The sequence below is a fragment of the Camelus bactrianus genome, chromosome 14 (assembly GCF_048773025.1).
Source record: "Camelus bactrianus isolate YW-2024 breed Bactrian camel chromosome 14, ASM4877302v1, whole genome shotgun sequence".
In the NCBI taxonomy this organism is placed as follows: domain Eukaryota; kingdom Metazoa; phylum Chordata; class Mammalia; order Artiodactyla; family Camelidae; genus Camelus; species Camelus bactrianus.
In genome coordinates, this window is record NC_133552.1 from 9492409 (window position 1) to 9517477 (window position 25069).

Consider the following 25069-nt stretch of genomic DNA (forward strand, 5'->3'; position numbering starts at 1 on the left):
TCACTTCCTATTTACTGTAGAAATTTTTCTGTGTCTGTTCTTTTATTTTCTCAACTGCTTTTACAAATATGTTTCTGTTAGGGGAGACAATAATAATGAATAACCTGAATTTAAATCCCTGTTACATTACTTTCTTAGTTCTAGAATTTTGTGAGTTACTTAGCCATTTTGTAGCTTAGTTTCTAGTAAGATATGTCAATGATAATGCCTCCCTCCAAGGGTTCTTGTGAGGATTAAATGGTATAATACATAGAAAGCTCTTAGAACAGTGACACATGGTGGGCTATCCATTTTTTTTAATATTGTGTTCCTGCTCCAGGCCAAGCACTATCTTAGCTACTTGGAATATATTAGTAAATAACAAAGATCCCTGCCTTGGGAACCTTATATTCTATCAGAGACCATAAACAAACATCAAGCAAAATAAATAATTAAATTATATAGCATGTTAGAAGATGATAAATGCTAGGTAAAAGGGTAAATAAAACACAGGGGATTATAGAAATGGCAGGGTTGGTGATTAATTTTAAATAAACCAATAGTAAAAGTTACATCTCAGCAAAGACTTAAAGGAAGTGAGCCATACAGCTTACTAGAAGAGTGTCCGAGGCCAAGAGGGTAGTTACTGCAGTGACTCTATAGCATGCGCTACCTTTATAATAAGAAAAATTCAATAAACATTATCAAAAAAATATATCTCAAATATTGCTTTATTCCCTAAAAGTGTTTTTTCCCTATATTTATGTGTATATTTTCCAGAAATGATTTGACAGATTTACAGAAGAAATTCATAAGTAGTGGACAGAGACATGCTAAAATAAACACGGAATACAGTTAGTAATGTAGTGATGTTAGTGATGGCTCCTGTACTGTTACTAAAACTGGGCCACAAATTCAGCGCTAAGTTTTCCAGCAGCGAAACCAAGGAAGGAATTATTTGAAAATTGTTTGTGACAGTTTTAAATTCTAAGGAATCACTGTCAGATGACTTTTTAACTGTTCTGTGTTGCTCAGTCAGAATCCCGCATATGTAACCCTCTTTCCAAAATTCTCCGTGGCCAGACATCTGAACTGTTTATTTCTTCCCAGCACTGCAGAGAGAAGGCAGGAGAAATAGCCTGGTAATTGAGAACTGTTGTTCTTGGGCTTCCCTAAATTTGCCTCAAATACTCTGAATTGAGTTGAAAGAGAATTAAAAATATTCCTCTTAGATTTTTAGCAAGGTTACTATGCTAAAAATGAAACATTAGAACAAGTTATATATTGAAAATTCACTTTCTGTTTGCTTGGCAGAATATAATTTAATTTTTTTCACTTTTCTGCATCCAAAGAATTTTAACATAACCTGTTTTTAAAACTATGTTGATGTAATGTTCATACCCCTTCTTTTTGTGTTAAAATGGTTTTTCTTAATACAATGATGATGCAAATGGTAGATTTTTAGGTTTTGAATTTTGTTTTTTAAATGCCATTACTTGGCAAAATAGAAAGTTGACAACCTTAGGATATGGTCCTCTATGTTTTTGCGAGGCCATGCAGTCCAGAAATCTAGAAACCTCAGCTGTGTACTAGAATGACATTCAGTATCCCTCACAATTTAGTCATAACCCTTCCTTTTTGGACTCAGCTAGTCTTCAGAATCTTGCTATAGAAGACATTCCTTTAACACGTGATGTTATGCATTGTCACATTTCTTTGTTTTTGTACCACTCTTCCTTCTGCTTTGGATCTTTTTCCTTTTTTCTCTCCCCCAAATTATTCTCATCCTTTGAGTCCTGCTTCAGGTTCCTTATGCTAAATTAATGCCTTCTCCTCTGTGCTCCTGTGCCATTTTTTAAATACAATATTAATAAAATTATTTTTCACTTATAAATAGGAAGTATTTTATCATTTTTATTAACATTGTCTAGCTTCGATTCTGGTACATAATATTGAGTATTTTTTCCTTGTACTTGAATAGAACATTATTTGTGTTACTGATGATGTTTGATAGAGGTAAGTTTTGAAAATAAGGGAAGATAGCCAAAATGTTTGTGTTCTGTGGTGAGAATTCCCCAAATTAGTCAATCATCCATACCCATGAGTTGGCTGCTGTCCTCATCCTAGGAGCATTGTTGCCCTCCACCCCTCCCTCTGGAAGTACATATCCTGTCATGTTCTCATTCTTGAACGTGTACTCTTGATCATTCTCTCTTTTTCCCTCTGCTCCATTTCCCTTCTTTCCATAATTTGATGCACTGTTCCTCTTCTCTGAGAAGAAAAATTGTCAAACTGTTGTGAAGAATCAGGAGATTGACATGAGAAAAATATCTTTACACTAGCTGTGGAATATTTCTGTTTAAAAATAGTGCTGCTGATGAACAAATCTCATTGCTTTTGATTCTATCATACATTTACGTATGGTAGGAACAAAACTGGATTTATGTAACTGAAGATATTTTAATGTCTTATGAGAAGAGAAGGCAATTACTCTTAATTTCAAGTAATCATAAAATATATTTGAATTGCATCTTTATTTGTAGTTTTATATTTAGTTTTTTCTTAATTTACACATGTATCCATTTGTTTTTTCTTCCAGAATAATTAATTATTGGTAGTTTATATTGTCTGTGTCCTTTAAAACACATACTAAAATAATGTCCTTCCATTTTCTTGATTTATATTTGTAGTGATTATTGGTACTTTTTTTTTATAAAACTATTGCATAACGATGGGTAAAATCAGTTAGTAATTATTGATATTCTAATTATTTTATCCCATGTGCTTGAAATCAGGATTCTCACTGAACGAACGAGGTCCAGATGTAAAGTAGAAAAGATTAAGTGAAAGCATTTAGTTCTGAATTTGAACTGAACATTATAAAAGCTACATTATTATGTACAATGCACACACACACGTAGACACACGTTCACGTATATACTCTAGCTCTGTCTACTGTTTCACATAGAAACGATGACCAAGTCAATAGCAGTGAGCACACCTACAGTCCAGATTGCAGTCTTGAAATATTATTTACCACTGAGAGAAACCAGAGCTCGTTGGAGAAATGGATGATTTCAAGGCTAAGGCAAGACGTATTCATGATTTGCTTGCAACACTTGGTGATACTGTAAAACCAAGGAAGACATCAAATACTGTCAAAAAGACTCAGGGGCTAACTTAAGATGCCCTTATTAGTTAAAGATGGAGCATTAGAGCTTCAGCGAGTATAGTAACTGCAATGCATTAAACTCATGACATGTTTAATTCCATGAATCATAAGAATAGGTTTTTAAATGATTTGTTTGAATTTCAAGGATAGAGAACCAACTCATTATTTTGAAAACTCATCAATAAAAGGAAAGATTTATCTTGCCATTCCCATGTAAGCTCTGTCATTTCTGTTATCAAATCACTAGTGATAGGGGAGGGTATAGCTCAGTGGTAGAGCACATGTTTAGCATACATGAGGTCCTGGGTTCAATCCCCAGTACCTCCATAAAAGAAAAAAAAAAGTTAATTAAATAACCTAGTTATCTGCCCCACACACACAAAAAAACTAAATAAAAAGAACAAAAAAAGAAACTAGTGAAGGATGCTTTCTCTTTATAGAAATATAAATATATCCGATAAATGGTGGAGGGATTTTTGAGTTAATTTAGTGCCTTTTAGCATCCACTCAGGAATTAACAGATGGCATCAATTGCTGTTAACATCACAGAAAGAGAGACACTAGACAATCAGATGGGGAAAACACCGTCATCCATCCAGACTGACTATGTCTACTTCTACAGATATACATACATATATAGACACATTTTGTATATCTGTGTTACATTTTGTAAAATTATTTTTAATGTGTTTATGGAGAAAGTTATAAAAATTTTAATGGTATTAAAGGCATAAATAATGGTGAACTGTTTGTTCGTGATAGGAAGATGGTGTCACAAAGAAGTAGATTCTGTCCGTGATTACCCATCAATTTCCAAAAAATTTTAATTTCAAAAAAATCTCAGGTTATTTTTAAGGAACTTGATGAGTTTTCTCTTAAATTTCTATAGTTGAATGAAAGGTTGAAAATAACCAAGATAATTTTGAAGATGGACAAACTGCTGTAATTTAAAAAGTGTTGTAATGGCCGAGAGATAGACAGATGACTGTGTAAGAATAAATATCCAGATCCCACACACACAGTAACATCATGTGATCATGTTGCCTTTGCAAAGAGAGACAAATAATGGGATGAGTGCACATAGGTTAATTGGGTTTCATGCTGTTAATTAAAAAAGAAAAAGTGGAACTCCTTCCTTCCTTAATACATAAAACATCACTACTAAAATGGTTGCAAAAGCAAAACTTCAAAAGTTATAGAAAAAGAAAATATAGCAAAATATCTGTACTGCCAGAGGCAGGAAATATTTAACTAGACACAAAAGCATAAAATGTAGAGATTGATAAATCTGATATTAAAATTATTTTGGTTTATCAAAAGAAACCATTAAAAAGTGAAAAGGTAGTGCCGTCTGCAAGATAGTGAATTAGGAAGCTCCAGACCCTCATTCCCCCACAGAAATACTGAATAAACCACAATATATTGATAAAAAAGAGCTTTACTAAAACTCTAGAAACAAGTTAAGAACCTGCAGCAAACAGGCAAACCCTGAAAATGGTTGGAAGTTCTAAGACACTTTGTTTGCCTTGTGCCATCTCTTCCCCAGTGCAGTATGGTACACCTGGTCAGGAGGAAATCACTGAATTTCCACTTCCTCCCTTGGAATGGAAGAGATAAAGTGCAAGTTCCTTGCAGCATTCTAGGTTTTCTACTGGTTGCCCGAAGGACTAATTTCTGTCTTGCCTATCTCAAAGTACTAATAAGAATGGAGGCAGAGTTTCAATGCTAGATTGAAGGCTGCTGAAAGAAATGGCAGGCAGCGTGACCTATTAGAGCTGCAGGAGGCCTGCAGACCTGTGGGTGATTGGGAGCAGGGATTTATGGGAAAAGGTCTGAGGGACCCTCAGCCTTTAAGCCTGGCTAGTTAGTGACCATCTTTCCCCTATACAAAGACAGTTCTTAAAGACTGGGACAGGTGACTTTTTTCAAACAGTTTTTATATAGGGGTTAAATTTTTTCCAGATTTTTTTCAAAATTCTTGACCCTTGTATAGAAGCATTTGGTTGATGTTTGTTCCAATTCTAGCCAAAATCTTCAAGGGTGGTATTTTTATTATAAAATTCTCAAACAATTAAAATTATATTATAGTCTTCAAAAATATTTACTGTTAAGTTTCTATAACTTTTATTCCTTACTTTTGAAAGCAGTGTTAATATAAATAATACTTAGGCTTTTTTTCTGTTCTTGAAATCAGACTAACAAATCACTTTTCCAAAATAAAAAATAACGGATTAGTTAACTATCTTTATATTATCTCTTTTGCTCATAAGTGTTGAAATAATTACTTTTAGTCTAAATTCTCTTATTTAAATAGATGTAGTAAGTATATCTCATTCATGAAAATATGGTGCTATGGCAGTGTTACATCCTAAATTTCTAATCGATAAGAATAAATCTGTGAACTGGATTCTGTAAGTCAAATGATCATTAAAGATTATTGATGTAAAAATATTATATTTTTTATGCTAACAGTTCTGATTTTTCAGTTTCAGTCTTGCTAACTCCTGACAGTATCCTATAGTGAATGTATTTAAAATACTATATATATGATTAATTTCCATATCACTTCTGAGAGGTGACAGAGCAGTAGTCACCTATTAAAAGTCACTGCTATTAAAACTTCATTATAAGAGTAGCAATGGACGTGATAACTGTGCTTATGTTTAGTGACTACCTGAGACATTGAAAAATACTTTGTGTGTTTAAAGTTTCAATTTTTACACAAATTTAACTAAGTTTTAATGCACAAGATGATGGTCTCACCTTAAGGAATTAGAAAAAGAATTTAGGTAAGTCCTACTCTAGGCATAGATGAATAATCTGACAACAACAACAACAACAACAACAACAACAACAACAACACTTTAGGAGAAATTGTACATAAGGAGTTAACCATAATTTGAAACTCATTCTTAAAGAATAAAAAAAAAATGTAGTTCTCAATGTGACACACTCCAACTTTGTATATTTCATTGAGTTATTTGGCCCTTTGAATGCTAACATGGATAAATACCAGTTTTCTCTGTGTTTTACAGAGATCTGATTAATAAAAAAGAATTGAATAAAGTCTACCATGTAAAATGGGTGCTCTCCATTTCTTTCATATTTGACTAATTATTGCTACCTAACATCAAGTTGTGAATTAAGAGTCTAACACCAGTTACCTTATGCAGGAAGGTACACAAGCTCTATATTCTTAAGTTTTATCTATTACAAAATTGAATTATGAGCAACTTCTACAGATTTTCATACTTAATATTTTTATTTTTAGTGAATTTCATATACAATGCAAATTTTTGTTTTAAGGAATTCAGCGTTTCTCTTTGCTCTCTGGATTTATCTTAAATCCAGAAGTACTCTAGAGCAAGGTTCTGCAAACATTCTCCTTAAAATCTAGATTGTTTGTGGATCAAAAAAACAGTCTCTGTCACTTGTCCTTTGTTTTGTGTGTTGTTTTGTTTTTACAATTCTTTAACAGTGTAAAATCTGTTCCTAGCTTACTGGCCATGCAGAAGAAAGCAGCAGGTTGTATCTGGCTGTAGTTTGCCACCCCAGTGTAGACTAAGAGATAATGGCATCATCAAAAGAACAATTAAATTTAGATACTACTGATAACAGTAGTCTTTTTTTTTTCCCACTTAATTGACTGTGGTTATTTTTCTATATGATGGTGCAAGTTGAAAGTCTCATATAGTATCAGTAATTCCTTTCTATACTAATTACTCTCAAGGTGTTCCTTAGCAAATGGTTATAGGAAGACATTTTTCTCTTATTGTATTCATTACATGGTATCCTGGATACCTGTTCTCCTTGAAAACTTTGTTTAAAACAACAGGTTTCATTTCTTCTAGCTGCGAACCAGGCTCAACTGGTATAATTTTCCAACCAACCATGATTCAATGGTCTGTTGCTTAAGATTGATCTATATTGACTGCAGAAAGCATTTCTTTTCCTGTTTTTGATGATTACTTTTGGTAAATTTTATTTAACTGCCACTTAGGAACCGTTGTCCATTTTTTTTGCATAATTTTGCCTAAGCAGCACTGTGTGTCCTTAGTTTCTAAAGTTGTTACTAGTGATGTTATTTTAAGAAAATGGTCACAAACGTGAACCAGTGATATTTTGTTTCACATTCCACATTTTTGCAAATGATAGGTACATTTTTGCATTATGGGGAAAATACTTCACATACTGTGCTAAATCTCAAAAAAATTAGGAATTTATAATCAACCATTTTTACTCAAGTAAAATATTTTGTGTGTAATTTAAAATTTTTTATCTTTCTAAATTATTCTTTAGAGGTATTTGTTGGTATATAAACAGATGATCACCTGAACTATTACAAATATGATAGTTAAATGATGTTTTATCAAAGGCTCTCATTACAATTTTCAAATAGCTGCTGAAAATTTTTAGATACTTGAGTTATTTGGGTTGTCAGAATGTGAACAGATTGTAGTATAACATAAGTTTAACTAAAGAAACAATCTTTCAGAAATGACATCTTCAAAAAGGATTTTTTCATATGAATCAGCAGAGTGGAAAAGGGATGCCTGATTGATTAGCTGTATCACTTGACTCATCATGACAGTCTGTGCTTTACAAATTGTGACAGCCAGATGGCCTTCATATAAAAATTACGATCTAACATGAAGAACTGAACATCCTTGAGTATCTGTTACATAGTATACTGTATGTGTTTAAGGATTTATTTTAAATGCGTAAGATCCCATTTGCCTTCTCTATGCTTCCAAAAATGGGGAGATCAAATTAAAATCCATGAGATGACGAGAGTGTTTAGTCAAGAGTAACATTTCTTTAATAATCTAGGTTGAATATGATGTCTGCATAGGCTATTAACAGGAACAGGAATTAAGGGGTAGTGGCATAATGTTTTGAAGGAACATTTATTCTCAAGGTTTTCCTTAGTAAATGGATTTATTTTTCCACTTTTTGTCATGATAGAATAACATGGAGTGGACTTGCCCTCCAAGTGTAACTAAATTGACAAATTCATTTGATGGATTTAATGGCTTATTATACAGTGATTAAGACAGTAACAGTGAACTAGAAGGTACAGAATGGCATTTTTACAAACTGAAGTAGGAAAAACCAATTAAATAAATAAAAAGATAACAGAGGCACAGGAGTCTATATGATAAATCAAGTAGTTTAACATTCATGGAATTGGAGTCCAAGAAGGAGGTTAAGACAATATGTGTGTAGTATTTTTTGAAGAAATAATAGCCAAATAACTTGAAAACTGTAAATCCTAAGACCCAAGAAATTCAGCTAACCACAAGCAGAATTGACACAAAGAAAAAAATTCCATGGAACATCATAATCACACTGTTCAAAACCAGCATTCAAGAGAAGAATCTCAAAAAGTAGTCAGCAACGTTAAGCAACACAACAGCTCATTTAAAAATGATTTGAACAGATAGTTCACCAAAGATCACACTACTATGACAAATAAGCACAGAAAAAGATGGTCAACACCATTACTAGTAGGTAACTGCAAATTAAAACCATCATGACTCAACATCACGAACAAATGAGAATGGCTAAACTTTAAAAAATATATATCTACTACTACCAAATGCTCGGGAGAATTTGGAGCAACTGGCACTCTCATCCATGGCTTTGAGAATGCAAAATGACAGTTACTGAGGAAAATAATTTGGAAGTTTCTTATGGAGTTAAGCATTCACTTACCATGGGACCCAGTAATCCCATTCCTTGATACTTTCCCTAGAGAAATGAAAACTTATCTTCTCACAGAAAGCTGTAGTTGAATGTTCATAGCAGCTTTTATTTGTGATAGCCCAAAGCTGGAGAAACTCAAATGTCTTTCAGTGAGTAAAAGAATAGACTATGGTGCATTCAGACAGCAGAAAAAAGGAGCAATCCATTGATAAACCTTACGACTTGGATGAATCTCAACATTATTGTGTGGAAGAAAAGCTCATATCAAGGGTGGTATCTGTTATGTTTCCCTTTTGGGGACATTTTCAGAGCAGATCAGTGGTGGCCAGGGTTTATAGGCAGGAGGGGGTGTCACTGTAAAGGAATAGTACAAGGGATTCCTTGGGATGATGATGATACATAAATCAGTACATGTGCTAAATCTCATAGAGTTCACAAAGTAAAAAAGTGTGTTCACTTGTAATTATTTAAAATTTAAATTAAAAATTTTAAATTGCTGTCAGAGGAAAAAATACATTACTTACAAAAATAAAATTATCATCAACCTTTAGTCAGAAATTATGCAAACCGGAAAATAATGGGATGTCTTTCAAGTGTTGATAGAAAAGACTTTAAACCTGAAATTTTTATCCAGTGAAAATATTCTTCAAAAATGAAGGGTAAATGATGACTTTTTCAGACAACAAAAGAGGATAAAATTCATTACCACCACAGCTGAACCTTAAGAACTGTCAAAAGGAATCCTTTAAGCAGGGGGTTAATGATACTAGTTGAAAACTTAAATTCACACAAAAGAGGGTGCAAAAAATAGTTAATATATGGATACATATGAAATATTTTCTCATTATAAATTGATGCAGGAGAAACATTTATTAAAATTCAGTACTCATTCATGATAAAGCCTTTGAGAAAAATAGGTCCCAAAGAGAACAAAACTTAACCTAAAATTTATATCTATGAAAAACCTAAAACTAATGTCATACTTAATGAAAAAGCAAATGAGATTGGGAGTAAGGGAAGGATTTTGCCTCACACCACTTGAACTCAACATTTTACTGGAGGATCTAAGTAGTGCAGTAAGGCAAGAAATAAAAATAAAAGAGAAGCAGATTGAAGAGGAGGAAGTAAAACTTTTTAATTGCAGTTGAAATTATCATGTATGTGGAAAATCCTAAGAGTCACATGCTTTACTGATTCAGAACATAAAATGGTACAACTTTGAAAACCAGTTTGGCAATGTTTTATAATTAATAAACATTCATCTAAAATTTGACCCAGAAATTCCACTACTGTTATTATTCAAGGAAAATGCAAACATATATATATATACATAAAGACTTATACAAAATTTCACAGCAATATTCATAATAACCACAAAATGGAAAAACTATTCATCAAAAAATGAGAAGATAAACAAATGCTTATGTTCATATGAGAGATTGCTGCCCAGCAATATAAATAAATAAAACTACTGATACTCATAGCCAAACGCATGGATTTCAGAAACATTTTGCAAGAGAAGCCTGGCTCACACGAGTTCATATTGTATGATTTCATTTTTATAAAGCACTGTCACAGAAGAAATCTTTTTTATAGTGTAGAGTACAGGACAGAGGTTGTCTGGGTCTAGGGGTATAGAGAAGGTTGAGTAGGAATAGCTTTTTGTATTGACCTAATTGCTGAGCATCTTGTCCAAATTACTTTCTTCCTTACAAATAAGTGGAAGTTAAGTTGTCGAAAAAAACTCAGAAATGTTTACTAAGGATAGATGTTAACAAAGATTTTTCCATCACAGATAACTTCTAACATGAAAACAATATCTTCTAGAAGTAGAAATCTTACTTTTCCATCATAAATAAAACATTTTCAAACTGCACAGTTCTGTATTTCAATATAGAAATCTCCTTTGAGCCAATAAAGATGATTAACACAAGAACATGATCCGTCAAGAAGAATGATTTTACTAAGGCCCTCAAACCAATGTTATTTTTTCATTCATAAAATTATTATGATTCTTATCATATACTCATTGACCAACTGAGCTGGAACTATATTCCGGCAGTCTAATGTAAAATCAAGCACTGATGAAAAGTCAGAGAAACCTTATTTACTAGAAGGATTTACTTAATATAGTATATGTAGTAAGTCAAGGATACTGGTATATATACTATACTACATTAAGTGTTCTGTGGTATACTATAGAAATACAGTCAGAGGTAACACATCATCCCCTTGTCTCCCAGAAGAGAAGTTAGAAGTAGAGCATACAGGAATGCATCTCTTCAGAAATAGGAGATATGAATAACAGTGTATAAATCAAGAGTAGACCAGGAAATTGAGTATCCTTAGCCAAAACACATAGCCCGAGATTAAACATGGGGACACCTTTTAAACATGTAGAAGAATATTTTGGGGAAGAAACACACCCTGGATACTTAAATTAGGAAGTTTTAAAGTACAAGAAAGCTGTGAACTGTTCTAGATCAAGGGACACTAAAAAGATATGACAACTAAATAAATGTAGTGCATAATCTTTGTGTCTTGGATTAAAACAGAAGTTTTTTAAAAAATGTAGATTATCCTGAATGTATTTAGTAGCTGACAGCTCTCTTTGTCCTTCCTTAAGTTGCTCTAAGGCAAATCCACATTTTTTTTTAAATTGAATTCTGATCATTTTAGGTATGAACTGTTATAAATTTTTTTTAAATTTTAGAATATTAAATTACATACTGAGAACAAACTTGAGTATTACTTATTGTTTCCTTCTATTTTAATAGATTTATAGAAAGCATGCACTCCCAGTAGTTACAGTGGAACTAAAGCGTCTGTAGCCCATGGTGTCAGGGATACATGAGGATGATGGAGACACCTGTGTATAAAACTCAACTAGTTATGAACAAAATTCCTACCTAAGAACAAATGACTGCTGTTTTAAATTATGGAACAGCAGCATCTGGGAATGGGGCTAGCAATGCAGGGACAGTGTGCTTGCCCCATGTACATATCCTGTGTGTTGTTTGGTAGAATGATTGATCCAAGTAATGAAACAGAAGTTAATTCATGGATTACTTATACAATCCTTCATTTTACTTAATTATAGAACCAACAAATGTAAAGCCTTACATGCATTTCAGCAATACTTTGTATATATATATATCAGATAAATTAGAATTTTCCGTTAGTGATTTATAGGTTTTATATGTTATAGCTAGGAAATTCAATGAAATCAGTTTATTTCTAGTCATAGAAGAATATGAGGAATTCAGAAAAGTCTTTACGTTATTGAATTCTTTTTTAATGATCATAAATGCTTTCTATTTACCTCCATTTGCCTGGCTGACTGCTTTGTATTCTTGTATCATAAATTTCCTCTGGAAAGACTTACCCAATATCCTAGACTAAGTTAGTTTCCCTTGTTAAACCTTTCATAACATAGTATACTTTTTCTTCAGAGCATGTATGAAAATTGTAATTGGTAACCCATATTTGTATAATTACTTGGTCTCTGTCACCCACCAGCCTTTAACCTCCACAAGGACTCTAGGACCTGCCAGAGTGCCTGGCATTAATTATGTATCCAAAGAACACTTGTGGGTGGGTAAGTGGATGGTAGAACAAATGAAATTGCTTTCCATAGTCAAGTAGCTTTCAGTAATTGGTCTGAATGATAAAAGAGAAGGGTCTAATTTTTTGAAGCAAGCAAAAAGCAAAAATCCCTTGTTTACTTTATTCCAGTGTTGTCTGAGGATTTCATGAGTGATGGTGATAGTAACCAATTTTAAATATTGCCCATGAAATAATATATTTCAGTACAATACTCTTAAGTTTTATGTATAGCCTTAAAAAGCTGATATTTATCCTTGCTTTATTTTCAACTAAATTTGTAAAGCAAAATTTTGTGAAATAACAGTACAACATACACAAAACACAACTTTGGGTGCACGTTGGTCAGGTTTAAACCTGACAAAGGAACCATGTATGTAAGGAAAGTGAAGACACCAGGGCCAGAAGAAGACATATTTGTTCATGACTACTATTGAAAATTGTGGAAAGGCAGAGACACTGACTTTGCCAAATACATATATTCTAGACAGAAAAAAAAAAACCTAGATCCTACGTGCATGGGAGGATTTTGAACAGAAAGAGAGAAAAATCTAATATGATTAAAATACAGTCTCTCAGTTGTATACAGCAAGTTTTAAATAGGAAAGTTTAGAGGCAGATAGAGCAAATAAGATTTTATTGAATAAAGATAGTGTTTAAATGAAATTCTAATGTGAACCAAAAATTTTCAAAAAGACGGTTGAAAGGCAATTTCAACTCAGATAAAGTATATAAAAGCCTCTGGCTTCATTTTCTCTACTCAGTGTCTCTTCTGTCTTTGGGAATTTGACATGTACATACCAAAAAGCTGCAGCATAATTGTCCATTTGATGTGTAAAACTAATCCCTGTTACAACAACTACCATCCTTTACTAGGCCCATTATAAAATGGAAACACTTAAGGGCTGTAAGTTAAAGCCCTATAAACTGTAAAGGATTTAAATCTTTATACCAACACCGAGTACTACCCGTCAGATTACTCACTTCTCATTCTTGTTTTCAAGTACAGGATGAAATAGAAATCTCAGGCCTAAATATCTGACCAAGAACCCATAATTTTCCATATCATTTTGCCCACTATCATGCAAACTACTCATCTGGTCCAAGTTTAGCCCAGTAAGACGTGAAGGAAGGACTCAGAATCATGGATATGCAAGCAAGAAAGAACTATAGGTGTCCTTTAGTGTAGGAGTCAGTAGCCTTTTCCTTAAGGAGCCAAAAGCAAATACTTTAGGCTTCTCAACTTTGACTCTGTCATAACTTCTCAGCTTTTACATTGTAGTGAGGCAGCAGCTGCAGACAATATGTAAAGGAATGAGCTTGACTATGAAATTTGAATATTGATTATTCAGCATTTGAATATTTTATAAGTTTCAAGTATCATGAAATATTTTTCATTCCTTTAACTCCAACCATTTCAGAATGTAAAAACTATTGTTGTTAGCTTTCGAGCCAGGAGGCTGGCCGGCTCTAGTGGTATTCAGGCTGCCGATTGTGACCCGTTAATGACACAGTGTAATCAATAAAGCATGCCATGACATAGCATAGCGTAGGCCGGAATATCTGCACTCGGTGAGAGGGAGTGCTGTTTTGTCAAACATTTATTTTAATTATATATACTAGATCATGATGTAAAATGTATTCCTTTAGGTTGTGGTAAAAACAAAGTTTCAAAATCATTAATCTGTTGTTTATCAGCAAAGATTGTTTGATATCAAGAAAGGCAAGTGTCTTAGCTCAAGGTTACACAGCTGTTTAGTTTGTATACTAAAACCATGTCTTCAGATTTTCAGTTTAGAGCTTCTTCAACTTAATTAAAGACTAGACCCAGAATAAAGAATTTTGTAATGCTAATAAAATTGCCTAGTTCTGAGAGCTCAGGCTAAACACTAGTATTAAAATATTTGGAAAAAATTATAAGAACTAACTGGTTTGTTACTAACATTCAGATAATTACTAATATCCGCGTATATAGTATTTTAAACACCACTACAACTAAAGAGAATACACACAGGCAGACTTTTCCTGGACCACGATCTCTGCTGTCCAGATACGTTTTTCCTTGTCTTTAGTTTCAGAGATTGAGGTCAGGCCCAGGGCATGTCACCCTTGACCATCAGTCTCCAGTCTGTCCTTCTCAGGTATCAAGACACAATTTTCCACGTTACAGATGCCCTTTAATTAGGTAGAGTTGCCACAATTTAGGTGGACCCTGGATCACAAGAGAAATAAGCCCTTTCTGCAGTAACTCTTTCCTCAGAAACCTTCTCATTTGCCAAGTGAGCATCTTTGGTTTCCTGTATTTCCTAGAATTCACCTTCTGCCATCCTGATACTTTTTTTCCTACAGATAGACTATTTCATTATATCCTTCGGAAATTGTAGTACTTCATCGACCTACTATTTCTGGTCCCATTATTGCAAAGGACAGTGTGATAATGATTCTGTCTTTAATTTTTTCCTATGTAATATGCAAGCCAAGATTGTTTAATTTTTTAAACATGGTGAGATTTTGATCAACTAACTATTTTTCCATTTCAACTGTTTAAGTCAGTGTGTAGAACTGTTACCTTTGTGGACTTTCCCCAGAGGACTAAGCTTTTCCCTCTGTGTCTCCTTTAAAGTTTATTTTCCTGGATAAATTCTTTGTTTCCACTACTTTCTTTTGTGTATACATTGCCCCTACATGTAGAATCAGTGCTTTTGATCTATTTTTGCTTGATATCCAGTAACAAAATTTACTGGATTGCATATTAAATAAACATAAACTCTATTGTGCATAACAGAATCCATGAAATCTCCAATTTAGTCTTATAATACCAGTTTTAACTGCTAGAGGATTATTTTCTCCTCTTTCTCCATATGAAAATATGACGTACATGTTATTACCTATTCCTGAAATGTTGTTCTCTCTGTACTCAGTAGAGTTGTTCTAATTACCTAAGTCCAACCAAAGATAACCTTCTGATTAAGAATATTATTTTGACTTTGAAATAGTTACTTAAAAAGATTACGTAGGTTATTTCAACAGCTGTACTTTGCAACATTTAAACTAGAAAATATTCTCACTTTGTGTTTTCAGTTAATGTGTTTGTTTTGTTATATGGAAAAATCTTGGGGCTTGATACCCTCAGTAGAGATAGTTTTTTTTTTATAACAAACTGATTCTGATTTACAAATCGAAATACCATTTGCGATTGCTGATCTTGGAGTGATCTCTAAGTCAGTTTTTCCCAAGAAATTAATAACTGTACAACATTATTGCAGGTTAAATATTTCCTGTTGTTACTTTTACCATGTTCCTGTAATCACAATAGGAATTACTTTAATGAAATTATTTATCTTGTTTACCAAGTCAGCATCCTGTAATGGTTCTGAGATAGCACATCTTCTCTTCACATTAAACTTATCAGTTTATGTGCTGTGTCATCCATTAGAATACAGGCTTGTCTAGGACATGGAACATACCTGTTTCAAATTTGTGCCCTGGCATACAGGAAGTATGCAATGCTGTTTTCAGAATTGAATCATTAAATGTCTTTAGTTCTTGGGAATGACTGGCTCCTTATTTTTGTCAGACATTTTTTATCACCATTTATTTGATTCCATTTTGTAGATTTCCCAGTTCATACTGTTTCAAAATATAGCTGTTATTTATAATAGATCTGTTATTACAACAAGAATTAGAAGAAATAAAAGCACCATTTACTTTTATAAATAGGGCTAATATTTTATGCTGAAATGTTATTTTTTATTGCAAAGCAATTAACATACTGACCTCTCTACTGTATCATTATTGGATAGTATTCTGGTACATATATAACCATATAATTTGATACCAAGATATCACTCTGAATTGCAGATAGCTGTATGTTTGATGTAGAATTTTCTAGGATAGACAAAGTAATCTTGTTAATTCAGTGATCTATACTTTTTTGCTTATATAATCCTTGACATATAATCACTATAAATGAATGCTTAGATGGAATATATGCTTATAATAATTTCTGTCACTTTTGACAGTATCTTCAATGTTGTAAAATGGAAGCAATTTCCAAGTTCTTCCAAATTCTAAAAACTTTCTATTTCATTCTTAAGAACGAAAAAAAAAATGGATTGATGACTCATCTCTATTTAACATTTTGCTTTAAGTGGAGAATTCAGTAAAGAAAACTCTTCCTTGGTCAGATTGGAGAACTTACTGCTCTGTGCATGGATAAGGAGTTTTTTGAAGGTCTAGCTGTTATGCTCAGAGTGCTTCAACAATTTAAGCCTGTAATTATTGGATAAAAAGTTAATGTGCTCCTGAAAATAAGTGAGGTTCACCTGCCTGACCTCTACTTGAGCCTACCTTAACCTGTAGCTTGTTTTGTTTTTTTTGTTTTTTTTTTTTGCTTTTTATGCCCTAATCACAATACTTACCAAATAATTTCCTTTTACTAGTTATGTTTTTAGATTTTTATCTTTGACTTTATGAATGCATTCTTAAGAAAAGTGATACATAGTATTTCCATTGTGCATTATTTAAAAGAGGCAATATTTTTCTGAAAACAAAAATAAAAAACTTAAAGATGTATATTGCTATAAAAGCAATTTTTAATTTAAGTTTACTCAAAACTGAGAACTTAAAATTATTAAATATATTAATTTGAGACTGTAAAAAAATGGAAGTCAGAATTTGGATAGTTTGGAACTATAACTATACCAATTATTCGTTTATACATACTGTGTTTAAAAGGAAGATCCCATGTTTTATAGAATATAAATCATTGTTTTATTTTTAATAAGGCTTTAGTATAGCCACTTTTATTCAACTCTATTCATATGACTTAATTGTATGACTATCTTGGTATATATTTTCTCTTTTGATTATTAATATTTCTTGAAATAAAATACATAGTTAAAACACATATCTAATTCTTAATAATTATTCAGTATCAGAGTCTTTCTTGGATAATGTCAAAATTTGAATCAGACACAGTTTAGTAGTTTTAGAATTTAATTGAGGCTTTTGGAATTTGAAGGAGCACAGGGAGAAGAGAGGAAAGTTGGTGCAGGAGAGTGATACAGGAATAACAATTGATTCTATAATTAAATTTAACCCAAAGAGAATTGAGGGATCCAGATGATTTATGATAGTGAATATGTCTCTTATTTCCCTTATTTCATCCTTATTCATTGCTGTTGTGATTAAATCAGGAAGTCAAAGAAAGGGCAAGACACTCAGGTCAATCATTCTTACTAGAAACTTGAGTTAAATACTGTGGATAAAAGTATTTAATAAAAACCTCAACAGTAGTTGTTTTAAGTTATTTAGAGGCATAATGCCTGGTTGTAATTTTCTTCAGTATTGTACTCTCTCTGGACACCTTCATATATGTATTTCTGTGCTTTATTTTTGTAACAGGGCTTTTTGCTCCTTGAGGTCAAAGACAGAGTCGTCTCTGTGATATAGCAGTGGCTTACTTAGAATTCCTTAAATTATTTAAATGAAAATATCTCAAGAGACAGCCAACTTAAAACTTAATTAATTCCAAGTGATTTGGAAATTTTAATCTACTGTTCAGTGTATGTAAATGAAGAATGGTATTTCCATGGAATGTGCAAAGGGAAGTGAAAGTCACATAGAAACAAAAAAAAGTGAAATTAAATACCAAGAATTTGCTGGACTATTTCCCTTGATACGACATTTTTGATGTACTAGCACAAACATGGTTTCTAAAGCAGAAGTTTAAAAAGAGTAAATCTACATCAGTGTTGCACATTTAATAAGTGTTAATAATAATGCCACGAGAATATTCTCTTCAGCTCAGCTCATTCAGTCAAAGCACTAGTAAATATCATCTAGGAACCATCACTGTGGCTTCATTTTTTATTGTAATCTATCATTTTGTGGAAAAATGACCTACTAAAGAGTCTTTTGAACTTCAGCTCTACCACTGCACAAGAATTCTTAGCAGAAGTAAAACTAAAAAAGAAAAACCATCCAGAGCCAATTCCTAGGTTACATCAGTAGAACGACCAAAATCCAAAACAAAAACAAAACAAAACAAAGCAAAATGAATTTACAGTTTATTTTAGTAAATCAGTCAAAACTTCAGGGTATTATGTGACTACAGTTACAGTTAATCTTGTTTGTGAGTGATCTAAATATTCTTGATTTACAATTTAAAAGCACCTATCCAGCCATTCTCACATGGAAATAGATTTTTAGTTCTGAACATATGGAATTTCCATGGGAAAAGGTGCAATATCAAATTACTTTGAGATTATAATTTATATTAGTATTAAATTCTTAATCTTCCAAAGCATTTCATGTGAGTGAATACTGCTAATTTCTGACTTTTAGAAGCTGTCACATTTCTTTTATTTTAATAAATGCCTAAAATCCCTATTCAAAACCTTAGAGCCCAATGTATTTTGTAATTCAGATATCTGGAGATTTAAGAAAGGTAATATGTGGCTTTATGTATATTTTATTGCATCTTCAGGGGGGTCTAGGATAGGTCATTACTCAAACACAGTTATACGTCTACAGTAATACTTTGGGGTAGTCATACTACATAGAATAAAGATTGTAAATAGCATACATTATTTAGGTGAAATTTTGCTGATGGAATTTACGACAGTCGTACAAGAAAGCTTTTTTCAGAGCTTTTTGGATTTGGAATTATAAAGTATCATAGACATACATCTAAAATGATTCCCCTACAGTTTTAAAAAATCTGTAGATGTGTATATGTGAGTATGTGTGCACATGTATATGTTCTCTCTCTCTCTTACACACATATGTGCATGTACACACACACCTTGGGAAGAGGAGATAGTTTTATTGGAAGACAGACAAGCTCATTTGTTTATGTCCTACCTGGCTGCTTTTGCACTACAATGGCCGAGTTGAGTAGTTGTGACAGAAAGTTACCATTGTCCTCTGGCCCCCACCCACAAAGCCTAACATATTTTATCTGAGCCTTTACAGAAAATGTGTGCTGACCCCTGATATATATGATACATCCAGGGACTTCAATTCTGTTCTTTTCTAAAGACAGTGAGACTGCCATAACTTTGTGATAACCTAGTTTAGTCAACTAAAGTAAATCAATGAAAGAATGAACTCATCCTATCTCAGCAATATTTTGAAGGTGTCTTTCAGTTAAAACTTAAAATCTAAATGTAATAATAAACTATAATGATTTAATTACATTTTAAAAGCTTTGTGTTAGTAAATGAACTTAATGTTATTTTAGTTCTTGAAGATTCATTACAGTTGTTTTTATCTGTAGTGCAGTTTTAAATTAAAGTAAAATATCTGAAACAATGTGTAGGGAAATCTTGAAATGTCCAATCAAAATAGGATGTAATACTGCCCATACAGATATTAACGTTAGTTTTAATAATAATAACAACAATTTAAACCATTATTGTTATGTCAAATGATGTTTATTGATTTTTGTTTGGTTTTGGTTTTTTAGTTTTAAATTAGAAAGCCACACTAATTTCTCAGTTTGCTAATTTTGAAGTTTTTGACTTTAATAAATTGAAATGTCTTAAATGGTAATACTGAAAGTAAATTCAGTATCACATTGATGAAATAGGAAAATAAATTTCACATTTCAGATAAAAAAGTAAAAGAAAGGTTTAAAAAACACAGGAAATTGCTATTATGCTGATAGAGTTGTGTAAGCATTGCAGAAGTCATGAGATATACACTTTATAGTGATACACTGTGTCTTAGAATGCTTCTTAACACAAAGTGAAAACTACAAAGCAGAGAAATTCAAATTACCAGCTGCACATCACTGAAACTAAAGCAAATGAAGAATAGGGAGCATACAAAATGTCTTTCAAGGGCTATGGTTCTTATTTAGCATTTATTATTAAAATGAGACTGTTTCAACTATTTCAGTGCCATTAATGTCTACTAATTTTAGAATTTTAAAAAAGTTAAAATCATTAGAAACTCATTTAAAAACTAAATTGTCCTGGGAAGACTTGATATTTCAAATTCAAATTATCAGCATAGTCATGCCTTTTTGATGGAAAATAAATTAGCATATTTTATTGTGAGGAGAAGTAAAAAAACTAAATCTTAAAACTGTACTGGTAAGATTAGTACTGATTGTCTGCTAGTGGGGCTCCACAGTTATATTGTCTTCAGTGCCGTGTTATCTGTGTCACTTATTTATATCAGGTTTGTCAGAGTTATAATATCTATACCCAAAAAACAAACAATCTTAAAGCTCAAAATTAATTTTTTTGCCTATATTCCTAATTTTGTCCAGAATGAAACTCACTTTCTTTCTGCAAACCTGCTTCTTCATGTATTTTCCTGTCTCAGAGTTTTCATCATTCACACTTTGCTCCTTTACCTTGTCCTTTAATCTAGAATTCGGCTGTCTAAAATGTTTTATTGTCTTACTCCAAGATGTCTTTCAAACTATCTCTGCTCACACTGCCACTGCCTTCAGTTCAGGCTTTCATCATCGTGGCTAGACTTTGCGGTTAAGGGTTTCTTCCTGGTCCACTGACAGAAAGTGATCTTCCCAAAATAGACTGAATTCTGTTTGCCACCTCCACCCCACCCTGGGGCTTAAAATCCTTCAGCCTTTCCCTGTTGCCAGTAGGAACCAGATGCCACGTATGGCTCTGCTTCCTGTCACCTCCCTCTTCATTTCCACTCACCCCTTCCACCCTCTGCACTACACAGTGTAACACTCCACCTGCACTTTACTGGCTATTTCATGCCTCTTTTTACCGCTTATAAAGCCTTAATACCACTATGGCCTCAGATGACTTTCCTTTCTCCCTTTTTCTGCCTAGATCGGGTTGGCATCATCCAGCTCAGATGTCACACTCCCTGTACATTCTCCTCAGCAGAGCTGCTCACCCCACTTTCTGTGTGTCTGACACCTTGTACTCTCAGTGTACCTCCTAGCATCTATGTCATGAATATTTGTTTATATAAACTGCCCTACTTTCCTCACTTCTCTTTAAACTCAGCACCTGGCATGGGATCTGGCACATAAGATAGAATACTCAGCAAATGCTTTTTGAATGAATTGTGCTCTTGTTCTTAAAAAATACTCTTAATTTTTCTCAAAATCTTTTTTCTCTGTCAACTATATTTATTTGTATAAATATATATCAACTATGTAGTTACTCAGTGAATGATAGTTTTTAGATTTACTCATTTAATTAAAATGTATGCAGAATGTACTCAGAGCCCTGCCTTAGTCATGGGTGTGTTGTATGGTCTCCTCTCTTGGAAGAGGGCCCTTGCGGAAGGAGAGCTTGGATGTTACTTAGAGGCAGGACTCAGCAGCTTTTAAGGACGATTCCTTGCTTGTCAGTGTAACCCTTCATACCCTTAGCCTCCCACCATAAGGGGCACCCAGCTGGAGATGGAATTTTTCCACACTATTTTAAAGTGTAAAGGGTCTTTTAACTTGATCTTCTGATCCTATAGGTACATGAGATCAGACTCACACACATTGAATCAAAAGTCTAATGGCTCTGTATTAAAAGAGCATCATAATACCTTTAAGTATTCCTTGTGTTAAAGAAAGATAGTTTTACTCTTAAGGTCAAACTTTTAACTTCATGCTCATTTTACAATTTAGTGGGATTTAGTGGGATTTGGTGGGCTTTTCTGTTGTTGTTGTTGTTGTTATGTGTTTGTTTTATTGGCAAGGGAATGTAGTTCTGCAAGTAGAAGCTGACTTCTTACCCCTAGTAAGTGGAAGCTCAAAAAAAATGCCAGTGTTTTGGATGGTGGGTTACTCATCTGTTCCCAGTTTGCGTTTGCTGCCTGGATCTGGACCACCTCAGATTTGGCCGCCTAATTCATCTTCTCAAGTGCTTGTATCTTGGGCAGTCAGTTAGCCAACCTTATCTTTCAGCAGCATAGTTCATAATATATTCAAAAGCTTGTGCTAGCCAGTCTCCTCACCGACGGAGCACCTCCTGCATATTCAAGCGTCTTTCTCTTACATGTTTACTGTCTACACTCCGTGGGTTCATCTTACACTGGTGAGCTAGTATGGTACACAGAATTGGATTAGTATCTCTAGTCAGAATATCTCTCCTGGTGAATATATATTTGCCAGTGAAAATGTTTTATTAATTGGCCAGCACTTCTAACTGATTTTTGTTGCCGGGGCCCATATGTGTAGTCCCTTCGGGGGCTACTTCTTAATTGACGAGGTGGGACAAGTCCTCATGGAGCAGGAATGCCATAAGTGATCCGTAGTATCCTTTCTCCCACTGTGTAGCCTGCTCTGTATTCCTCCTCCTGACTTTCAAACACATATATAATTTCATTCCTTTTAATCTTTATCTGTCTTTGAGTTTTACCCTAGCCCTCTAGTCCTACTTTCACATACCCCCTATATTCTAGTCATACATTCCCCAAGCTATAAAAGTCTTTTCAGGGATTTTTGGTCCCTGGCTGCCTCTGTACTTTTTGCTTAAGTTAGTGCTTTTTGTCCCCACATCTGGCCAGCATATGCTACCTTCTCCAAGAAAACAGTCAAAATGACCCAAGTTGGGAATAAACCATTATGACCTTTCTTGTAGTCACATATTGCCATCCTATTAATGTCAAATTATTTAAGTAGCTTTGAGGCAAACATGAAATGAGTTTTCAAGTGAGACAGCTTGAGTTCAGGTCCCAGTTCCACCACTTTTACTGAATGAACACCTTGGGCTACTCACTGAATCCCTTCATTTTTTATATGTCACATGAGGTAATAGTAACTAGTTCAAAGAGTTATTAAGAGAAAACCAATGAGACTGCATATATAAAGGTGATTTGTACATGATAAAGCCCTGTGTAAATGTTAGATAATCTTAGATTTGAATTAAAAGAGGAGCACTTGGGAAGGTGAAGCTAATGTCTTACTGCTGTAAACTCCTGAGTGCCAACACTATCCTTACTCATACGAGGAACTATCAAATAAGTTGATTTGATTACGAATGTCTTGCTAGATACAAAAAAGAAAAACTCAACCTATTTAAGATAAGATATACACTTGTAAAATATTTGTCTTTTGCATATACAGCCTGAGTTACCTATAGCATCACTAGATAAATTTGGCTTTCTTGAGCTTACAAGATTAAAGTTATACAAAATCACATTAATCACATTAATCATATTTCCTGCACCTTAAATTTTCAAATGTATGTGCCTTTTTATTTGGAATGTGAAAGGTGGTTTCATCAGACAATGCTTGTATTTTCAATATCTCTAATATCTCAGTATCACTAATATCTCTGAATATCTTCAATATCTCTTATATCTCAAATAAAAAATCTATTTGTTTTAGTAATACTTTTGTTAACACTTAGAAATAGTTCCAACCAGAATGATTATTTTTGAAGGTTGGTAAGTGTTCCAAAATCGTCTCTGCTTGTGTTCTCATTGTCGTTGTTTTTTTGTTTTTGTTTCATTTTGTTTTTTGAGGAGGATAGATTATCATTCAGTTCGTTGTGTTCAAAACTAATCAGACAAATCACATTACTAAAGGTGAAGGGTCTATTGAGTTGAAATCATGATGGCCTTTTTCGAGATTTGCAGATACTAACTGCTATGTATAAAACAGATAAACAAGTTTATACTGTATAGCACAGGAAACTATATCCAATATCTTGTAGTAACCTATAATGAAAACGAATATGAAAACAAATATATGTATGTATATGTATGACTGAACTGTTATACGCTGTACACCAGAAATTGGCACAACATTGTAAACTGACTATACTTCAATTAAAAAAGAAAGGAAGAATTAAAAAAAAAAAAAAACCTGGAGTGCTGTTTGCAAAATGCAGTTTTGCTGTCCTATCATTTTGTTGTCACTTTCTTTTAACAAAGCATTGGTGGAGCATTTGTTTTGTTTTCCTTATGATGGAATGACAGTGTTTGGAAAAAATACAGATATTCTTACAACACAGCAGTTTTTTAGAAGTTCATTTAAGAAATAGTCTATGAAAAATGAATGTAATTGTGTTTTTCTAATTTTTACTTCAAGTTGTTATGTATTAAAAATCTCTAGTACACAGAATATATGGTGAATAATTCTTTATATAGTCATAAATTGTATAGCCATGTATTCTAATCATTCTTCATATAGCCTTACAGTCTAAAATCTAAATTGATATGGAGTACAAATTTTAATTATGATCCTTTTGCTGTGCATAGGCCTTTGGCCTTTTGCTTAGTTTTTCTTTGTCAGAATTTCAAATAGTTGACTAGCCAACAGGTGATAAATGTCCCATTAATCTTTCTGACTCTCTAACTCCTGAGCAAGAGAATTGCTGATCAATTACAACAATTGTCTCTTAAATGAGCTTTTCACATCTGCCTCTTATTTCATTAGTTAACTGTCTGCCCAAAGATCTGATAAGATGGGATACTAGTGCCTTTTTACAACTTGTTCTGTGGGTCTGTACATTAAGGATAGGGTTATTAGCAGAATGGGCACAAAAGGGTATTTATTCACTCCTTACAATAAATATACATGCTAGTGTCTGGAAGACATTTGAGACTCTTTATTGAAATCACCTTAAGAAGAAAACTGGTTTTGCTTCAACTTTCCATTTAGCAACAGCT

General features: G+C 33.2%; 1 protein-coding gene across 13 annotated transcripts in view; it reads left to right on the plus strand.

The window, feature by feature from the left end:
- The window catches only part of NBEA (neurobeachin), a 536549-nt gene that overhangs the window by 210421 nt on the left and 301059 nt on the right, over positions 1-25069 (plus strand). The gene's annotated exons all lie outside the window — the stretch shown is intronic.